At 47.0% G+C, this 22,934-nt stretch overlaps 1 protein-coding gene across 5 annotated transcripts in view; it reads right to left on the bottom strand.

Moving 5' to 3' along the window:
- The window catches only part of LOC144136300 (normal mucosa of esophagus-specific gene 1 protein-like), a 39,386-nt gene that overhangs the window by 6,711 nt on the left and 9,741 nt on the right, over nucleotides 1-22,934 (bottom strand). The window contains exon 1 of one of the 5 annotated variants that reach the window (XM_077668543.1): nucleotides 17,243-17,525. The exons of 2 other annotated variants lie outside the window; for them this stretch is intronic. The gene's annotated coding sequence lies outside the window, so the exon portion shown is untranslated. Of the gene's footprint in view, nucleotides 1-739; nucleotides 787-5,078; nucleotides 5,339-17,242; nucleotides 17,526-22,934 lie in introns of those variants that run through there. 2 more of the 5 variants (XM_077668539.1, XM_077668541.1) reach the window with 2 other exon arrangements.

The following is a 22,934-nucleotide window of genomic DNA, read 5'->3' as shown; positions in this document are numbered from 1 at the left end:
GGAAACTATTTAGCGTGTCCTTGAAACGTAAAATGACGTTTGACTCGAATTCCGACGCCGGCTTATTAACAAAGCTACTTGACCCCTATCCACTTTAAAGCCCGTATGGAGAAGCTCTTGATCTGAGAACTTATCATCGTAGTAGTATAGCTTGCTATTAAAATGAACCATTAGATGCAGCCATGCCACCCAGATTCTGCGCAATAAGGAGATGAGTTTTCAGCGGCCAGAGGAAGCGGCAATAACTTTGTTCAGCAATTTAACAATAATGATGAATGTGCAAGCTACAACAGCAAAGCGTGAACAGTACAATGTGGTCGAAATCATACCGCACGAGGATTTTTCACTGCTGCAAGTTTTGAAAACTTTAAAAGCAAAACAGCACGGTTACGCTACCACATTACACATTTTGTTGTTCCTAGCACTAGTTTTAGTCATCTCTCAAGAAAATAAATGACATCTTCGAGACAGTATAGAAGGCAGGGCATATAATCAAAACTTAACAAGGTGATGGTTCGGGCTAGTGGGTATGCGTTATGATCCATAGCGCAGCAACAAAACAGGGGACAAACACAAGCGCTTGTCCCCTGTTTTGTTGCTGCGCTATGGATCATAATGAAAACTTGTTGAGTTTTCATCGCAGATTTAACCGAATAAAAGCGAGACATCAAAATACCGACTTTCAACAAGTGATCAAATGACGGTCAATAAATCTGCAAAGAGAAAAAGCGCGGTGTACCTTGTGGGACTTCGGAGCGGCGATGGAACGCGAACCTCCTCCGACTCGCGGTTCACAACTCTGAAGCCGTACCGCACTTGCGGGCCGTCAGAGTCAGGTCTAAAACACGCGCCTCTAACTTCCGAACAGGATGAACACAGAGTCAACAGAGCAGGCCAGCGCCGCCGGACCGAAATAGAGTACGCTCGAGTGAAAACGCCGCCGCCACCCACACCGCTCCCTCAGCTGGTCGGCCGCACAGCTAGCGACGAACGCGCGCGAACGAAGGGCTCCCGCGCTTTTTTTTCGCGCCAAAGCTGTCAACGCCTCTGAGATGACGCTCTCAAGTTCAATGCCGTCAACGCCTCGACGTTCTGTCTCTGCTCTTCGACTCCTCTGCCCCGCCCTTTTCAGACATACTCAACTGTCGACGCGCTCCTCACGCCAGGAAGCATCCATCACGGCCTACGTGACTACTGCGCACGCCGACAGCTGCCTGCTGTCTTCGCTTCTTGTTTACTTATTGTGGCAGAAAAAAAGGGCATTGCGGGCAAGGAGAATTTCTACCGAGATCTGCAGCATTTATTCCGAATAAATTCGACACCGACAAACACAGGTAGGCCAATCGTCAGATTCGCGTACAATAATACATGAGTGAACCTATACGTGACCAAGAAATTAATTATATGTCCTGACCGCGGAGATTTAAAGAAAAAGAAAACTAAACGTAAGCATGTCGAAGGGTCGCAGTTAAATGAAACATATTCTCCCCTTGCGCTGCGCACACACAAAGACGCCTACTTCTGCTCGTTCACATGAAGAAAAAAATCGGCAGAGACACTAAAGACTGCTTACGTTTAGGAACACGAACGCATTACTGTCTCTGGGTGGATTGTTTACGTGTGATGTTTGTACTCGTACATGCATTAAATTTCTTGTGTTGGCGTATTGATTGCGCACAAGGCTGCAAACGTTCGGACCCTCTCGCTGCACAGCGATGAGGTTGGCCGAGTTTGCATGTCGTGGACGCAAGACGTCGTTTATGTTGTTTGAGTCATCCACACACACTCGCGCGTATGTCGATCGTCACTCGGAACGCTGTACGACGAACGGTTGCACCTCAGTTTTGGTAGGAATGTCGGAAAAACTGCGTCATATGACCGCTTCATGAGGTCACCTTACCCTATTTTTCTTGCCACCGCTGTATCATCGCTAGTCACACACACACACACACACACACACACACACACACACACACACACACACACACACACACACACACACACACACACACACACACACACACACACACACACACACACACACACACACACACACACACACACACACACACACACACACACACACACACACACACACACACACACACACACACACACACACACACACACACACACACACACACACACACACACACACACACACACACACACACACACACACACACACACACACACACACACACACACACACACACACACACACACACACACACACACACACACACACACACACACACACACACACACACACACACACACACACACACACACACACACACACACACACACACACACACACACACACACACACACACACACACACACACACACACACACACACACACACACACACACACACACACACACACACACACACACACACACACACACACACACACACACACACACACACACACACACACACACACACACACACACACACACACACACACACACACACACACACACACACACACACACACACACACACACACACACACACACACACACACACACACACACACACACACACACACACACACACTAAACGGCAGCGCGCTAACGCACTCGCGACAGCAGCCCACAATACTAAGCGGTTGTATGTCGCCATGTGGGCAGAGCCGGTAATGGGTGTCCCGCCGCATGCAATTACTGCGTCTGCAACGAGGTTATATTCGCAGCAAATGCCGGTTGTAGGCGTCGGTTATCATTATGCGGTAGTACACAAACGCCTATGGCCCGCATACGCGTGTCTTAATGTTCACTCTATGGTTTACTCGTGTGATGAACAATATCGGCGAAGCGACTACCAGAGGTGAGACATCCACTGACTACGTGTCTCTTCGGAGCGTTTGAGCCCCAACTACGACGTTCAGCGGTCGGACGCAGTAAGGCGCCAGGGCAGAGCTCGCGAAGCCTGTCTCGCTGCTTGCGCATGTAACCACAAGTCCGAGACATTTCTTCCCGCTGATTTTAGGCGCCCTGAGCAACAGCAGTGCGACCACCGTGTCAAGCGGTCGCTCAGCTTCGTTGTGATTCGTTGTGTCCCATGCAGTCGGTCTTCTTGCGTCCATGCAACGACAAGAAGACACTAGGACGACTGTTTATCACCTTCACTGGCTGCATCAAACTGTGCAGACAGTATGTAGCAGTTGTAGCCGGTGTAGACCCTGCCACTTTTACAGCGAAAGCTGTTATTGCTTTGGTTTAGCCGCATGGCATTGCATTTTACACTGGAATCTACAGTGTCAGACGTAAGACCTTAATTCTTAGTGAATTAGTTTATTTTAATTCAACTAGCTTTAATGGCCACCGCCTGCCAACCACGGCAGGTGGGTGGAGAGAGGAAAGTTCCCCTCTCCACGTTTAGGGGAGCGGAGGGAGAGGGAAAATGCTAGGGGAAGAGAGAGAAAGGATGGAAGGGTGGGATTAAACTGAAAGGCTAAAACCAAATTATATAACCTCTTTAGCTGATTGATGTTTCATAATATTTTTTTATCGATGCAGAAAAATTGTAGCTGCATTCGTATGCACGAACACATTCATGAGCAAAAAAATACGGTATGGAAACAGCTTTCTACGTACACCCCAAATTTTGTGTTGGTAGCAGAAGACGGAAACAGGCGGTTGTTTCAAACCGCGCGATGTCATTTTTCAAGCGGCGATTGCAAAGAACAGCGTTATCAAGGTGTGCCTAGAACACAGCAGATAGGTGTTGGCGCGACCTTACATCTCAGAGGGAAACCTTATCCTCCGCGAAGGTTACTTGTTTTTTATCACTGACTGCGATTGTAAACTGTTTTTCGCAGAGAACTCAATCAGCCTAGTGGAGCGTATATTACCTCGCCGCATAAGACGCACTTTATACATAAGATATATAGAAAAGGCGCCTGTACTCTTGGAGCCACCAAACTAACCAAATTAAACCGTCGAACAATGAAGAGCAAATGCGCATTGAGAAAGAGCCAGCTTCTTTTTTGCTTCCAGCCAAATGTTTGGTTATGTTCAGCTCTGAACCTTCTTCGGTAAACAAGCGGGATGTTATGAAACTTCAATGTAGAATGTCTTTTATGTCGTTGTAGATGATATTTGTCAACACATGCTCATTAGAACGATTGTTAGCGTGACTCGGTTGCTCGACCCGCAGCTGACTGAGATAGCTGGGTAAGAGAGGGAAATTTGAAGTCCACGGAATTTTAAGTCCACGAAGCTTGAAGCCGAACTGTGTTCTTAATAGTTATTCTTTCAGAATATAGGTTAAGTGATCGTGCAATTAATCCTCCATAGAGCAATCGATGAGCCAGCGCGAGGTTTTAGTCATTCGTATACTATAGCACTTGCTTATGCGGGCATCTGCATTCACAACACATGAACAATTGAGTGGAAATTGACGAAAAAAAAACAATATAAGGAGCAATTCTAGAATAGCTTGAAATTCGTGCCCAAATATACGACTTCACAGCTTTTATGGTGCTTAAGACTAAGGTGGTTTTCTTTCCACACGTTCGTCAGAATTTAGTACCTTTGTTCTGTAACACCAGCCATACATTTATGCACTGTCACAAGGAAAGTTTTTTGAAACACTTGTGCAACTCTCCCAATTCATCTGTATAGTTCTTTGTTACAAGACTCAGTGATTTATATCAGTTGCGGAAGGCTCAAGATAACCACGGTAGGACACCTTCAGTTCCTCAAAGCCAGCTAGCACATTATGTGGGAGAGTTTTGCAGTACATACCGTTCATAGGGTATACAACATTAACTGAGGGAAGGAGCCAACATTATTACGGCGCTTATATGGTGTGTAGCTTCAGACCGGGTTGGACAGAGGTGCTCATACCAGTGCGGATCACGAGGAAGACAAGTTCGTGAAGTCTGTAGAGGCAGGCGTCTGACTATACACCGACCCCTTTCCGAAATTTTTTTTTATGTATTGAGAAAAACAAGTTTTTGAATTTCATACAAATTTGTCATGCGCAGTAAGCTAAGCTCTATGAGAAAAAGAGAAAAAGGCTGGGCGAAAACTACTAAGTCCTGGCAGTCAAGCGAACGACTCACCTGACAAAGCCGCGAAGATGAGAGACTGAGTTGTCGTTCACGCGCGATGCGACCGCGCTCAGGAATCGAAAACGTCTGAGCGCGATTTCCGCCTTGGGCGGAAAACAAGGGAGAGTAAAGGCGTCCCTGGACAGGCTGTTGATAGCAAAGCGAGTTGCAACGAGAGTAGGAAACGGTTTCCGCAGGCCTAGCCCCCAAGTCCGACGCGGAGGGCGTGAAAGCGGAAGTGCTGTATATGGACGGGTTGCCGCTGTTCCCGCCAACAGCACTGAGCTCTCCGCTTATCGCTCGTCCAGCTACTGTCAGCGAACAGGGGCGAGGGGTGGAAACAAAGCACGTTTCGATATCGGACGGTCGCTGACCAATGCAATAGGATATATCGGCCCTGATGAGTAATTTTCGAGCGATATGTCCCCTTGGTAAGAATAGGGCCGCCACAAAAGTGTTGTCTGTCCTGCACTATGAAAACCATTGTACCTGAAATATGCGACCACAGCGCAAAAAACATGTTTGCCTATTCCAGGCACGCAACGCTCTTTTAAGAAATATATTTGAGGTTACTGCTCCATGAAGTGTGCTCGTAAAGGGGGAAGAGGTATCCGCAAATAATGAAAATGTCACAAGCAGAAATTCACTCTCGAGGATGAGCTTCGCTGTTCCTTTAGTATGCCTTTCAGACGGGTTGGGATTTCTTAGAGGCCGCATCAGAGAAAGGAAACAGAAAAATACCATGAAAGAATTCTGTACGATAAGTATTAAGGAAGTAAGGAACATATTTTTTGCACATGATAACACCACAAGTTTACTTTCTGACAAGAAAGAAGCCATTTAAGGAGCTCATCTCACCTATCCGTGAATTGAATGCGCGTGCACTGACGAATGCCAGGACGGGCGCGTTTATTTCGAGCTATTCTTGCATTCGGCTGAGCGCATCGTGCAGCGGGGAGGAACACCTGGCCAACAAAACGAAGACCAGATAGAAACGGACATTTCCCACTTATGCAGTTGTTGAACGCGGTATTCTAACGCTGTTATGAATGTTTAACGGTGTCTTAGGAGCCCCACTTAATGCATACATTTTTGACTGTTGCTATGGGACAATAAGCAAGAACATTCAGTTTTTAAATGTCGTTTTAGCATCTTAGAAAGCTTTGGTTATACTTTTTAGCAGTGAGCATAGTTAGTCTGATGATGATTATGATAGAAGCAGTGAAAGCCATGAGAAGCAGGGTAAAGGAGCCCTCGTCTCTTCAACACTTCCTTTTGCTAAACGCCCTGGTCACATGACGGCAAGCTATTCCGTTACTGCTCTCTCGCAGACGTGAGCTAAGCGATCTCCGCTGCTACCCCCTCCTCCGCACCGAAGTTCCGCCGAGAAAGCTGCCGTGACTGCCCCTCGCCCCCGACGCAGGAACGTGCAGTTTACTCTGCCAAGAAACTCGAGCAGTGTATAGCCGTCAGCGGGTCGCTAAAAGGATTTGCAGAGTTTACCGCCGTACATGTTTAGACAAACTGCGGTTGCCCACGTTTCTCAACCTGAGCAGCCTCGCGTGCCCATGCATTGGTTCGTCGGGCGTTTGCACAAGCAGCAGAGCTCCCCTCGATTCACAGCCATAGACTCCGTTCGTGTCCTCTCGTGTGCCGTGTATCCCCAATGACGGCTGCACGCCAGTCTGTTATTCATCCGTACGACTAGCGACGGGGACCTTAGCGCAAGGACGCATCGACCGCGGCTCGAACTGGCTCCCAGGCGTGGCACTCAGTCACCCGCGGGGCAGCTCCACATGACTGGATCTATTCTTTGACGAAAAGTCAGTATATAAACAGCGTCGACACGGTGGTGACCTAAGCGCAGCGCGGCGCACTGGCTTCCGTTTCGAGAAGACATTTAATGCAACGCCTAGGAAAGCTCCGTCCAATAACTTTTCTTTGCAAAAATCGATATTATTCTTCTTTCTGGATATGTTGACGTTTCGCCGGCAGCAAAAGACGCTTTTATTACTTAGAAAAACTGTATTTAAAAATTTTTCCGCCACTCGATTCAGAAGCTGATATCGAAAAAGACTCCGTGATCGGGGTGCTTTTTGAAGGGAATGGCGGTGAAGCTTAGCCTCAGGGGTACGCGTTACAAAACCCTTTCTACGCACACAATGATTTTACTATGCGAAATCGGTCTGTGATGGCGACACCTATATTTCGTTTTTTGGCCTTTTCTATAGCTTATAAAAGCCTCATATTTGTTGACAGTGGTCACTGTGATAAGAATACAGTAATTTATCGATACAGACCAACTACAAATTGTCCTCGGTGTCCCTTTAAATACCTTGCGTATACCTGTGTAAACATTTAAGAACTGCCAGCGTAGTTCCTGATGTCTATAATAAGAGTTTACTCCCGAAGCTAGCTCGAAATAAATGAAATAGGTCCGAAAAAAGACGGGATTCATGACAACACAAAATGGGCAAGGCAATGAGAGAAAACTCGTGTGAACTCGCTAGGCGAGCAGTTGAGGCTCCCCTCTCCCCTGTATATTGCTCAGCAAAACTAACCGCCTAATTAACTTTAGTTAGGCTGAAACTTGCATATGCATCTGCCATTGGGGGCCCCCATCAAGTAAACCTTAAAGTCTTTGAATTCGTCCCGATTCTTTCGGCACGTTTAGTATATTCAGATTATTCTTACCACACTAGCGCTACGTCACCAAATCACAAGCTAACCTCTGCTGCTTTGATCGCGCCGAAAATTATGTAGACTTTGCCTTCATCATAAATTCTACCATACACCCATGAGCACTTCCGTCACCATCTCAGTTCACCATCATTTGCACCGTAGTAGCCACCTGAAATCTATGCATCCCTCTCAAGCATCACCCTCTGCCCATCTCCAAGTCATTCTTCACCCAGACTGCTACAGAGTGGGTCAACTTGCCAGCGGAAACTGTGCTACATCATGCTCCTGACCGCTTAAGGTCATGAATCGAAGAAGTGATTACTTAAATACTTTTAGCATACCCCTCATGTATGCCCCCTTGTGGGTCTTTGAGGTGTAAATAAATAAATATTAAATCAAAATGCGTTTAACAAGAACTGCACTTGAGCCACGAGGAGGGAACAAAGGTCAGCGTTAGTGCGCCGTAATTCACATTACTTTCAGTTACGTTCAGCTTTACCTAATAAGACTAGATTTTGTTTCTTGTTACGACGGGGCTTTTTCACAAGAGTCAGCGTAACCCCCTTTTCACGTCATCTTTCCGAGCATTTAAACGAGTGATTTACACCTCATAAGAGCATGCCAAAAACCGAATGCGCGAAATTCTATCCGTAATACTGGCGCTCGCTTTGCGCACGCGACCTCGCCCGTTATTGGCTTTCCAGAGTCGGGCGTCTTGCTCGGACGTTGTTGTCACCGCTTCCAACTCCTTTTCATTACGCACGCCGTTGCTATGGCATCGCGGAAGCAATGTTGCTGCGCTGGTCCACAAATGGCGAAACCATCAGAATCTGTCAGCGGATGAAACAATAAGGGGTCGCCGTCCCATCCGATCTTTTGGCGAGCACTGCGTGTCGGGGGCTGTAAGTGGGTCAGCGGGGGGGATCGATGCGAGTTTGTTCAGCGAAAGGGGAGCAATCTCGCAGGGTCGCTACTTAGGGGAAGGATATTGGCGTCTATCGCTAACGAGGCGTGGAAGTGCTTAATCTGATCTCTGTCGACCCTCAGGATATTGCTCTTCCGGCGCCCGTCGCGTAAAGGGGTGTTATGGGCTGGTTACAGTGACTGCACGTGAGTGAAGCATAATGTTTTGCGTTATCGCCGACAGCTACAACCGCTGACAGATAGCATATGAATCCAGCCGTGGCTAGACGTGAGAAGCTTAGGCAAAACTGTGATTTGAGCGCGCACCAGATGGAGCTGAGGCAGTGTTAGACAGTCAGCCACGTTATTGCGCCATTTAGGGAAATGCGGAGGGTAAGAGAAGTTATAGCAGCTTGTACAAATCACTTTTCTTGACGTGGTGCAGCCACTGCTCGCAACCCGCACTCAGGAGGCGAGAACCTGAAGTTATGTTTTGCAGTAAATACCATTATTACACACACACACACACACACACACACACACACACACACACACACACACACACACACACACACACACACACACACACACACACACACACACACACACACACACACACACACACACACACACACACACACACACACACACACACACACACACACACACACACACACACACACACACACACACACACACACACGCACGCGCGCGCGCACACACACACACACACACACACACACACACACACACACACACACACACACACACACACACACACACACACACACACACACACACACACACACACACGCACGCACGCATACACACATATATATATACATCGAAGTATACGCTTCATTTAAGGAAACATCGGAGGACCGATCGAAACGTCGAGTAGTAAAATAATGTTTCCTTAAATGAAGCGTATACTTCGATGTATATTATTTTAAGCAGTCAAGTACCTCATGTTATCGCAACTATATATATATATATATATAAAATATGGTTTATGGGGGCTTAACGTCCCAAAGCGACTCAGGCTATGAGGGACGCCGTAGTGAAGGGCTCCGGAAATTTCGACCACCTGGGGTTCTTTAACGTGCACTGACATCGCATATATATATATATATATATATATATATATATATATATATATATATATATATATATATATATATATATATATATATATATATATATATATAAAATATGGTTTATGGGGGCTTAACGTCCCAAAGCGACTCAGGCTATGAGGGACGCCGTAGTGAAGGGCTCCGGAAATTTCGACCACCTGGGGTTCTTTAACGTGCACTGACATCGCATATATATATATATATATATATATATATATATATATATATATATATATATATATATATATATATATATATGTATATATATAGCAGACAAGGTAAAGTAAATGAGGGGCCCGTTTGACAAACTTATGAAGAGAGCGAACAGTCATCGAAACCAAGGTGCATAGGGGAACGTTATTTTTTTTTAATGTGTTGTGCTTATCAGTGGGATAATATTGCTTAGATTAATAAATTGCTTAAAGAAAATTACTTATAAAGCAGCAGAAAAAACAACCATGCCGCCGGTGGGATCCGAACCCCCCACCTCCGAATATCGCGTCCGGTGCTCTTACCAACTGAGCTGCGGAGGTCGATATTCGGAGGTCATGGGTTCGGATCCCACCGGCGGCATGGTTTTTTTTTTCTGCTGCTTTATAAGTAATTTTCTTTAAGCGATTTATTAATCTAAGCAATATTATCCCACTGATAAGCACAACACATTAAAAAAAATAACGTTCCCCTATGCACCTTGGTTTCGGTGACTGTTCGCTCTCTTCATATATATATATATATATATATATATATATATATATATATATATATATATATATATATATATATATATATATATATATATATACCTTAGTGCTCAAACCTCAATGAACAATGAACGTGTCTTCTCAATATCTCAATAGCACGTACGGCGAAAAGGAAGACTGATATCGGGTAATGCTCTGTATTTGCAAAAAATAAAATTCTCTGATGAAATGAGAGAACTCTGGGTACATATTATCCCGCTGTCGATCTGTGAGCATGCCTGTTTGTCCTTGTGTCGGCGCGTTAGTGTCTCGGCACGGCGCCGCTGTAAACCCAATCGAAGTTGGGAACGGTAAGATGATGGCAAAATAAACGCGGAATACTAGTAACTCACGTTGTTACTACCAAGGGATCGAAATCACGGCTAATGCCGCCTCATTCCGGAGGCGGCTGTAAAAAAATAGAGGCTTTTAGCATTCCGGAGACGTATCAGCGTAGACGTATACCGTTTTACTGGGCGCATTCTGGGCGCGCGCGCAGTGGCATGGCGGGGCCACTGCACGGGCCCAGCGTTATCCGGTTTGATTTATGGGGGTTTAACGCCCCAAAGCGACTCGTGCTATGCGGGAAGTCGTAATGAAAGGCTACGGAAATTTCGACCACCTGGTATACATCTACGCTGAAACGTCTCCGGTATGCTAACAGCCTCTAATAAATACATCGTGGTGCTGTCAGTGCAATCTGCATTTCTTGCTTTCAAAACTGCCGAATTCATCGCAGGGTATGAATAAACACGTGCACCTCGCTCTAAACTGCATCGATCGTGGCTGAAGTTTCACGGGCCTCCGATTAGGGATAGAAATCTGTCGAAAAAATAAGAAAAACAACAAACTGGCTGGTGCTCGGCCAGCAAAATATGCAAAGATGTTTTATGAAGAATGATTGTTTAGAAATGCTGAACCTTAGTAATGCGAAATAAATTAGATTTGAATTGATCTGGACAAGGAGGAGCTCCAGCCGGAGGCGCATTGCGTCTGGAGCGCTGCTCGCTGACCCTGGATCTCTGCATTGAGCAACCGCCTCTGTCTTGCGCTGGTGGGTGACCAGCGATGTGTAAACGATAAAATATAAATATAAGAGAGTAAATAAAATGGCCCGAAGGGGGGCAACATCCCAATTTCAAGAGAGGCGGACAGTTGAATGAAGAAAGGAGAAAAAAATTGACAGCCTTGTGGCAAGCTGTTCGGTTTAGGTGTCAGTGGTCAGAGCCCTATCGCAACATGCTTAAAGGTCACGCTGGCGGCATTCCTTTCTCAGTATTCTCAGTTCTGTTCTTGTATTACCACACCCTCCGTGCCTTACGTGCAGTCCAAAATGTGATATTAAAAAAAAAGATAATTCGAAAGCTGTCTTAGCGGCATGCCCCTCAGGTTTGCGTATCCGAGACAAGCATTGTTGTTACAGACAGGGTCCCGTCCTTCCCGCGGCAGTTTAAATTTTGCTGCGAGCAGAGTTTGCGATTGCCAGACCAATATTAGTTCGGAGATAGTTTTGCTGATGACAAGGCTTTGGATATATCATGCATGTGGAAAGTCTCCATGTGAATAAACACGACAAGCTCTTCCTGCGGTTCTCGGCGTTTTCTTAAGACCAGCGCTTGCCTTCATTCCAACAGGAGGCGGCACTCTCAGGTCCGTCCCCATGCTGCTATGAGCTGCCTTGCTGCCGCTGGAGGCATTTCAACGAGACATTTGAGAAACACGGTCAGTGGCCCAAGGAAATGTTTCCTTATTGACACGCGCCAGATGCGCACCACGTCTGAAGGTGATGGCGCGAGCCGACGCTGCTTTGCTCATGATTGGAGTGGTGCGCTCCAGAATCGCAGCATATATTCGGATGTCTTTGCACGAGTGTGATCAACAACCTTAAGCTTCAGCTATCAAAAGAAGTGGCACAGCTTTTAACGCTCACTCGCTATAACATCATAGTAGATATTTTGTGCATGCCTCCATAAACTGCATCGCATTGTACAACATTTAACGACAGTTACAACCATAATACGTGCTGCCTTTGTCATACTTTAGAGACCGGGGGGGGGGGGGGGGGTTGCTCCTAAGTCGTGTAGGGCGGCTTTTGTAGCATCCGTGGTAGTCCTAACTTTCGGAGAAGACAGGGCCACAGTTCTTATCTTCAAGCTTGTTCGAACGCTGGATATGCGTAACTAGCCACGTGGCGTGGTCCGGAAGCGAATCCCTGCGCTATAAACTATTCACAAAGGGTGTAAATCATTGTCCTGGCTGTTTTCCACTTTACTGCGCGCCACATCCAGCGAGCACTTCGCAACAACACGTTTTAGTCTGCAGGATAACCCCGCTACAGTGACGATACGGCATTTTCATTTTCGGTCTACGTCCGCGGCCATTTATTCGTCTCATGACCCTCCAGTGCATCGTTAGTGGCGCTGGCTGGTACATAGCCTGCCTCCTTGACCTTCGTTATGTTTGGATTGCCGCATCTTCCGACACTTTTGCATTTTACGCTAAAAGACGACCAACATAATCGCCGCCAGAGCTCAGGTTTTAATCAGCTGTTCTCGAAACAGAAGGCACGTGTTCACAGCATTCGTTCCGGCTAGTGTGGGAAAACCCGCCACTTTCCTGCATGACAAACACCTCTCGACGTAAGAGCTCTCTCAATGCTCGCGGGCTCTCAAATATCACGAGATAGAGAGAGAGAGAGAGAAAAAAAAAGAAAGAGAGAGAGAGAGAAAGAAAGAGAGAAAGAGAGAAAGAGAGAGAGAGAGAAAGAAAGAGAGAGAGAGAGAGAGAGAGAGAGAGAGAGAGAGAGAGAGAGAGAGAGAGAGAGAGAGAGAGAGAGAGAGAGAGAGAGAGAGAGAGAGCGTTCGCGACTCCTTCCCGTCGCTCTCAAACCCGCTGCCTCTCGGAGAGAAGGGAGCGAGCGATGCGCTCCAAGTTCGCACGGCGAAGTTTACGAGCGATGCGCGCCGGCGCGCTAGACACGGCGCATAAAACGCCAGCGCCGTCAGCGGCGGCGACGTTCGCAATCAATGACGTGTCCCGTTTCTCGCTGGGCCATACAGACGTAGCAGGCATAGAGCCTGTTAGCGCACATTTGGTGTGCCCGTGAGTACTGGCAAAGTATGCGCTGTCGCGCAGCGCAATGGTGACGTAATGTTGGTTGATTAATCGCACTCTGGATGCCACAAACTGCCGAATGTTTTCATACCCAGCCGTTTTACAACGAGCCGTAAACATGCGTTGAAGCATGGCGGCTTTCTGGATCGAACGCAACGGGGTACAAGCAAGGCGATGGCTATTAACCGGGCTTAGGCTCCCTTCAATTAGGTTGGGCCCACACAAAGACGGAGCGGTTTTCAATTCACTTACCAACCTCTCCATGCAAGTTCGATAAATAATGATAAAAGATGCCTGGAAACGCTGCTTCACAGCAACTATGCACAACTGACGGCTTGATCTAAGGCCGATGGTTTCTTATCAACATTTATCTTTTTCAGTCTCTTCCGAGTATTGTTACAAGTTATGCCCAACCACGCGACTTTTGTGGTTGGTAATCTTTAACGCATGTGTACTGTGTGGACCATGTACTTGTATTTAGTGAAGGCGTTATTAGCTCACGGTAGAAATAAAGCTACAAATCTCAAAGATAATGTTTTTCTTTTTTTTTCATCTGCATTCGGCTTATGGGAGAATACTGTGTTCCGCTAGCGCATACCTTTTTGTTTTTTTCCCCGCACTTGACGGTCACAGAACTTTTCTGTTTACACAGGCGCTGTTCGCTCACTCTGCGAAGGCATGAGCCACCCACAAGCATCTCGCTGCATTCCGTGCCAGCGAACGCATTCCGAATGGCATGAATTTGAGGTGAGATACGCTTCACCGGGGCTCATGTGTAATTACGCATCGTCGCGCGTAATTAGGGCGTCTGTCTCGGCTGCGCGAGGTGGTTGGAACGCACAGCCGGACACTCTCGGTAGAAATGGGTACAAGCGACCCCAGACCAAGCGCCCGGCTTTCTTCAGGGGTGTGCACTTTGTGAAGCTCTGTTAACCAGTTTCGAAAGACCTCGCAAGCGTGATAAAGCTGGTTCCTCGCGCGAAACGCCCTCACCTTTGCAATATTGCGGCAGTGCTTATCGTTCATCGTCGCGTTCTCGATTAAACAGGCTGCCGAAATGACGTGAGCCGCTGGTGGTTCACTGTTGTGATAGCCCTCTTGGACAATTAAGGGTATCAGTAAAAGTGAATTTAAGCCTGGTCCAATCCTGCTTCTTCAGGGTTAAAGCCGATTAAAAAATAGAAAGCAGGCACAGGCTGAACAGGGAAGAGTTACCGGAGCAAAGCTACCCACGGACCGTTTGTAAAAGCAAATAAACCCAAATGAAGAGGAGAAGGTTAGGCCGGGTGGCCCGTCGGATGTGCCCGTATGTAACCCATGGGAATAAGGCGCCGGAGAAACAAGCAGCGAAGTGCAGCGGGGAGCGGTGTCTGTCGTCGCCGTCGTCATGGCAGCGGCGCCGGCTGACGCAATGACACCGGTTGCCGGCGCTGCGAGCAAAGCGCGCCGGCGACGGTCGCGCCCTTGACGCTTCGGACCCGGGTCGAGCGGGGAGCGCACGCGAATAGCATCACGTATACACCTTCCCGTGCCTGCGAAACGACGCCCACGCAAGGAGGAGAGGAGGAGGGATTGCGGAAAGCGAATCAATTCAAAAGCAATAGAAGCGCCTGGCTAAGGCGTGTAGCGACGATAGATAAGCAACGCGCGCGGCTGCCGCGTTCCGTGTTGCGACACTTGCCACACGAATGCCCACGTTCACGGTTGCCGCTCGCGACGGCGCAAATTTCCCCCTCACACGCGACCCTGTGTAGCACTACTTTCTGTATTGTTCGCCGCTTATCTACGTAGCCGCGTCATTCTGTTTTTCTCTTTCGCGTTTCACATGGCCTTCGTCAACGATGGAGGCAAGCGCGATAGGCGTGGTATCCAATAAATCGAAGCTCCATTGCGTTTACATTAATTAAAACGTCAGGCGCGTTTACTGCCCGAGTCTGGCAATTATGAGGAACGATGTGCAGGAAAGCTCTGGATACATACATTTCTTCCTGAAAATTTTTCGTTTCACCGTGCGCTGCAATATCGACACCTGCGTGTGGATCCCTGCATTTTCACTGGCACGGAAATGCCGAACCTTTCTTTACAAACAAAACCTAGCCGCACACACCAGAAATGCTTTCACGTTCTAAATACTGCGACACTTCAATTTCGATCTGCTTTTTGTAAATTGTTTTGTAGCATCAAGATGGCAACAATTTCACGATAGCGGAAAAAAATTATGAGAACACCAGCACAGGGAAGGGCGGCGGCGCTTAGATAAGACAGCGGCAGGGAATATTTGATTAAAATAAAATGGAAGGGCAATTTCCACGTGGAGGCAATGACGCCATTGCAATGCACGGCGACGCCCTCATTGCTGTGCGGAGGCGTCACACGTTACTCCCGCCCAAGAGCTAATTTACTGACCAATCGTAGTCCTACTGCTTCACAACTTCACCACACAAAAAAGCCTCACCCTGCCTCCGTGTGCATCGCATGCAATGGCAGACATATTCGAAAAGGGGATACGCTTGGCTGGAGTATGCGGGGTGTAGCACAGATCAGTGTACAAGTGGCGGAAGAGAATGGTGACATCAATTTTAGGAGGTTAGGTTTCAAACCTCGCCCCTTCAAACTGGTCCAATAGCTGCGCGCCTCATGTGAAATGCTTTAGCGCTAACGATGAAATATTGAAGGGTCGAAGTAAATGGCGGGTGACTGTACAGAAATGGTTAATTGCTAATACGACTTTTTCCTATAGGTGACCGATGCTGTTGGCTGCGCTCTGAACGGTTTCATGCTGCGGCATAGGGACTCAAAATGAAATGTCAGCAGGCTCGAGCAAATGAGCAGTGTGCAGTTGAGAGGCTCCCTACCCGCGCGTTGGAAACCGCCGTCACGGAGCTTCGAAGCCCTCCGAAAACGCCATTTGTTCTATCCTGGTCACCACTGGAGTGGTAATGAGAGAATAGAAACGTTCTCACAGAATTCTCGAGCTCATGACGCCGCAGTTTCATTGGTGTGAAGAAATAAAAATCCTCACCCAGGAGTCATGATGCACGAAATCTTCAAATTCATAACTGGCCCTCTGTCAAATCGCCCATGTCTCGAATCGCCCTCCTCGCAACCTCAAGTCGAGAAAAATGCGGAATCGTATGCACGTGTTCCCGTTAGCTGTTTCTTCCTCGACAGACTCGACGGCAAGTTTTAGCGGGTATTTATCGGCCAATGAAGCTTTCTCTCACTTGGGCCTGGATGCACCTGTACCCTCCTTGCGATCTATTACTTCCATGATAAGCCAAGTACAAAATCGGCCAATAAAAAAAAAACTGGTATTCAGTGACGTCCAGTTGGAGTCCTCAATTATCACTAATTCCGCACAAATTCTTCCATTTGAAATTAATTCCTCACTAGCATGCTGTATAGCTTTCCTCATTTTCCTCGGTAATTCCCCATTTGAAAGCTGTGTATCTTTCCTTCGTAACTGTGCGCCTGCGTTTGGGTGGATGGTAATGAGGTATTACTCCCTAACTTCAAATCTGCTCCACCTTGGGCGATTCCCGTAAACGCTGGACAATTCCGCACTTGTTCGCAACAAAACTCCCCGCCCCGACCGCCTCACCTTGTCCCAGTCGCCTTTCCCGCAAAGTGTTCCCTCCCGTCCAAGAGCCCTCCTTCCTCACGGTCCCTTCCGAGAGCCGGCAGAGGGAAAGGAGGAGCGAGCGGAACGTGCCAACCGTTCCCTTCGGGCAGACTGCTGACACCAGACGAGTCCGTCACGTCCGACGCCAGGCGGAGTCTGTCAGCGGCGGATTCTCCAATGGGACGGTCGAGCTCGTCTGAGCGGGGCCCGAGCCATCGATCCGGCTCACGGCTCGACCCCGGTTCAGGACGACGGGAATGCAAACGGCCGGCAGAAGGGGCGCCATCTGTTGATCGCACTTTCAGTGCCCGCGTGGCAAGGCACGAGCTAGTTTTCTGGAGAGTGCCGATCGACGGCGCTTTAAATGTAGCCTTCGCAAGGGGTACATCTTAACCGAGAAAAAAAAGTGATGCTGATGTCAAATTTTTATGGTGCAAGGGCTTCTGTGGACAAAGAGCGCCATGGCACAACGTTGTTTCTTCTACTCAAAGTGGGGTCAAAGGCCCATTTTCCAAGCATTTCAGCCTAAAGAAGCCGAGCATCAGGCAGGGGAAAGCTTGTACCCATTGTATCACCGGTGGGTACCCGGCGGCACTGGGGATCGAACCCCGCACCTCCCGTATGCGAGGTGGATGCTCGAACGACGAGGCCACCGCTGCTTTTTTGTTTTTTTTTGCCTGTTTCGACAATTTACAACAGATCGCAAACATGTTCTGCGCTACATTCTCAAACATCAAGGGCGGACATGCATCTCACTCACGTGAGAAAATCAATACTGTTTCAAGGAACACAACTCTCCCATCAACTCGATATCTTCATCTCTAAAACGTATCCCATACGGCGTCAAGGGTAAGCCTTTCTTTATTGTACGCTGGAGCACGTCCCAAGAGAGGAGCGCATCCCAGCAATCTTCGCCAAATGCTGTGCAGGCCAAGAAGGAAAATTACATCGTATTTATAAAGATCCGGTTCAACGTCCAGGAATCGTATCCCATACGGCGTCAAGGGTAAGCCTTTCTTTATTGTACGCAGGAGCACGTCCCAAAAGAAGAGCGCATCCCAGCAATCTTCGCCAAATGCTGTGCAGGCCAAGAAGGAAAATTACATCGTATTTATAAAGATCCGGTTCAACGTCCAGGAATCGTATCCCATACGGCGTCAAAAGTAAGTCTTTCTTTATTGTACGCTGGAGCACGTCCCAAAAGAGGAGCGCATCCCAGCAATCTTCGCCAAATGCTGTGCAGGCCAAGAAGGAAAATTACATCGTATTTATAAAGATCCGGTTCAACGTCCAGGAATCATATCCCATACGGCGTCAAGGGTAAGTCTTTCTTTATTGTACGCTGGAGCACGTCCCAAAAGAGGAGCGCATCCCAGCAATCTTCGCCAAATGCTGTGCAGGCCAAGAAGGAAAATTACATCGTATTTATAAAGATCCGGTTCAACGTCCAGGAATCGTATCCCATACGGCGTCAAGGGTAAGTCTTTCTTTATTGTACGCTGGAGCACGTCCCAAAAGAGGAGCGCATCCCAGCAATCAATAAAGACGTGTTCTATTGACTCTGGTTTGTGACATAACAAGCAGTCAGCACCCCATGGTAAAAACAATCCCTTCCTCCTCCATCCATGTTTTAATCGGCCGCCGCTGCGGTTCAAGAAAACTGATCTATACTCAGTAGTGCTACTTTCGGGAAATTTTTTTTTCTTTTAAGAGAACTTTTGGCGCAAAATTTGGTGAAAACAAATTTTCGAAAGATTTCAGAGAACTTTAAGAACCGAAGTTTTCTCACTTTTTAAACTGTTGGATTTTCAAAACTTCTTCAGAAAAAAAGGGCCAGAAATAGAGATTTTTTTCCCCTTTTAATTAAGGGAACTTTTTGTTATGGTATGGAACAACACTTACTCAAGTATTATACGACGTCACTTCCTTGCTGTCAACTACCCCTGATCATATTTAAAACACGTGTTTTCGAAGGTCACGGTGGCGAGCAGAGATTAAAGGATAAAACGTGCACGGATAGTGAGTGCTTTCGGCCGGGAGCGTGACAGAAAGATTAGGGTAACTTGGATGATGACATGCTAGTTCTTGGAGAGAAGTACAGAAATCGCATATAAAAGGGCCCGCTGTACAAGAAAGATAATAATAATAATAATTGGTTTTTTTGGGGAAAGGAAATGGCGCAGTATCTGTCTCATATATCGTTGGACACCTGAACCGCGCCGTAAGGGAAGGGATAAGGGAGGGAGTGAAAGAAGAAAGGAAGAGAGAGGTGCCGTAGTGGAGGGCTCCGGAATAATTTCGACCACCTGGGGATCTTTAACGTGCACTGACATCGCACAGCACACGGGCGCCTTAGCGTTTTTCCTCCATAAAAACGCAGCCACCGTGGTTGGGTTCGAACCCGGGAACTCCGGATCAGTAGTCGAGCGCCCTAACCACTGAGCCACCGCGGCGGGTCGTAGGTAGTCTAGTGTCCGCGTTTCCAGAGCCACTGTCGAACATTGAGCGCATGACACAGAAACGACTTCGAGAGAACTGGGGCTGTATTTTTGAACGTTTCGTTTCGTTCACTTTTGGCCCTTCGAAGGAGTCGAGCGCTTCAGGAAACAATAAACGAGAACTAATGGCCTCGCCTTTTTCCGCCGTTTGGAAAGTCTGCCGGTTTCCGGTTGCTTGGAGCAAGCACAGGTGCTTGCAATTTCATGTGTTATCCAGTAGCGTCCCTGGCTATTAAATTTTTTTTAAGATACTTATAGTACAGCAGGACCAAAACTAAGCGTAGCATTAAAAGTAACGCCCCTTCGATACACACAACAGCATCAGCACGTGGCATCTGAGTGACATCCGTCGCAGATTGCTTCGAGCTCCAAAGAGCTCTAAGCCTGAATTCGCCGCTCCTCGCTATCTTGAGTTTCAGCACACCGCATGTGTAGCGGCGCCGGATGTGCCATGCCAGAAGCGGATGTAAAAACTACTCTCAAAGTGTTAGTGAACCGGATAGTGCGGAACACAGGACAGTAATTTGATTGTTCGTAGTGGGACCTGAAACAATGCGCTCAGGGAAATATAATGGCTCTGGAGCACAACGTACCGCGGCGGTCTGCAAAACAGAAACAAAATTTAAAAAAAGAATTCGTCCGTAACTTGTGCTTTGGTATCGGCCCGCCGTACGAAAGCGCTAATAGTCGTAAGTCGCGAGTAGTTGTAAAACGATGAGCGGTTTTTAAATTCAGTCTTGGTTTCCGACAAAAGCTACTTCATTTCCAGAGAGAGAAAGAGAGACAGTAGAAAGGAAAGGCAAGGATGTTAACCACGTGTAAGGCCCGACTGACTACCTTACAGGTAGTGGAGAAGGAAATAAGGGGAGCGAAATGGCAAACAGGTTCTGTCCGTCCTGTCCACCGGACGCGACAGATGACATTAATCTGTCGTGGAGAATAAAAACAAACCAGAAAATTCCAGTAAATTGCGAGGCAAAGTGTACAGCTGGCGTCAACTAGTATGCTGCGAAGAACGACAAAGGTGCTAGAAAAAACTCAATTTTATGAAGAGTTCGAACGTCCAATTGCAGTTGCTGAATTAATTACTCAGCATCCACCCAAGTGCAGCCGGACGGCTACAAAGGAAAGCTATACAGCTCCCACAGAAATTTCGTAATTGAAGAAAAATTTGTCCCGGTGCGGGGTTCGATCCCGGAACTACCGTCAGCCCGGGGCAGTCACTCAACCAACTGAGCTAACGAGAACGGCTAGCAGATGGTTGGGTAAGAAAGCGAATTGATCAACAACTCATAGTAGGAATGGTGCTGGTCCAATATTTAAGGGAAGCCGCCAAGATGGCGCAGATTACTAGTTAGTATCCACCCAAGCGCAGCCATAAGGCTACAAACGAAAGTTATACAGCTTGCACAGAAACTTCATAGTTGAAAAGTTCTTTCTGGTCCACGGTCGACCTTGGACCCGAATTTCAGTCGTTTGATAACTACACGCGGCAGCAATCTTTCGCAAATATAAGAGATTAAGCCTTCCCTAAAATTGTTGTTAATTGTAGTCATAAAGAAAAAAAAAACTGCAGGCGTTTCTGCTTGCCGTATTTAAAAAAAAAAAGGTAACAGAAAAGCGGCTTTAACTCCTCTATGAGAGCAGTCACCCTGAAGGAAAGGCTATTAAAAAAACGTTCCCCACCTCGCATATATTTGCTCTGTGTGTGCGTAATTTTTCTTTGGCGCCATCTATATAAATCTTTTCTGGACGCTTATCTATGCACTGTAACAGCATGAACTGGCTCCCGTTTGTCCGACACCCAATTCCAGACAAAGGCATTTTTGAGCGGGAAACCGTTTATGAACGCAATGTTTTCATATAATGTAAGATTTCAGTACGACAGTCAATATATCCAAAGACCACCCGACGACAGTCTTGCATTTTTTTTTGCTATTAACGTTGTTATTATCGTCAAAAGCGTTACCAATTGTTTTTCTACGGCAGTATTAACTGCACGATGTGATCGATGCAAACAAACAGAAGAACGGACCATTCATTGCGTTCAATATTTCCATAACAACATATTTCAATTTTTCAATACTCGAAATTTTTGCCCCACAATGTTGGACATGAAATCGAGGAAACTCGAACAGGAGGGGACGTGGGAATGAAGGGGCTGATGCAAAATGATGTTTTAATTTTAAATTGTGATTAGTTTTGGCGATAGTTTTATTTTTTAAACGCAGACTTTACGTTCGCGCAGATACAGTGTGTGCTTTCTTGATGTCAGTTGGAACATAAGTAGCCTTCAATGAAACCTTATAAATGCTCATGCTAAACATCTTCGAAATGTGCCATGCAGTGCGGTGTGTGTACATTTTTAATTCACAATAAATTATATGCCTCTGCTTTAGGGAAATATAAGGAAGTAAATGAGAGCTGACCAGAAATGTTCACTTTTCATGCCCGGCTGTAGTGAACAGGATGGATTATTTGTGGTTTGCACGGGAAGCTCCTAGTACGGTCCTTACCGGGTGAAGCATTGATATCGCGCTCCGCACTGAAGAAACAACGCATAGCACTTGAATCTGGCCGGAAAATTGGTGCTCTATGACCCCTATTGTAGCTGTACAGTGCAGACCAGTCAGAGTTCAGATCCTCAATTATGCGCAGGAATGTGCTCGTTAGTCTTGCAGTGTGTACAAAAATAAAGCGGTGGAGAAAATGTAGTGATTCTGGAAAGTAAGTAGTAGTAGTAACGATATTAGACGGATCTGAATGAAGCACTCGTGGATCTGAATAAAGGGCATGCTTGGAGGCCAGTGTTTTGAAAGAAGTTGTGGTGAGATTGCTCCAAGGTTTTCTTAAAGCATGAAAAGCATATATTGGCTCATAAGAGGAAACAGTATTTGTTGAGGCTCGTCGCCAGATAATGTTGTAAACGAGAGAGCGTGAAGGCGACAGTGGACACATGAAGAGCACATAAAAATATACAAAGAGCGGACGCCAGACAGTCACCAGTGCTGAGTGCCCTCGCTGGATGTTTTCCTTTGCCCGTCGTTGCCTTAGCGCTGCGTCATTTAAAACGTACACACGTGCCAGCTAGCTGAGCTGACCATTCTTTTGCCGTCGTAATTACGCTCGGCGGCAGAAGCCGAGTTAAGTGCAGTGCAGGGCAAAGACCTCTT

The sequence above is a fragment of the Amblyomma americanum genome, chromosome 6, assembly GCF_052857255.1.
Source record: "Amblyomma americanum isolate KBUSLIRL-KWMA chromosome 6, ASM5285725v1, whole genome shotgun sequence".
Classification (NCBI taxonomy): domain Eukaryota; kingdom Metazoa; phylum Arthropoda; class Arachnida; order Ixodida; family Ixodidae; genus Amblyomma; species Amblyomma americanum.
Note: the sequence above shows the minus strand (reverse complement) of the source record. Positions and strands in the feature narration are given on the sequence as shown.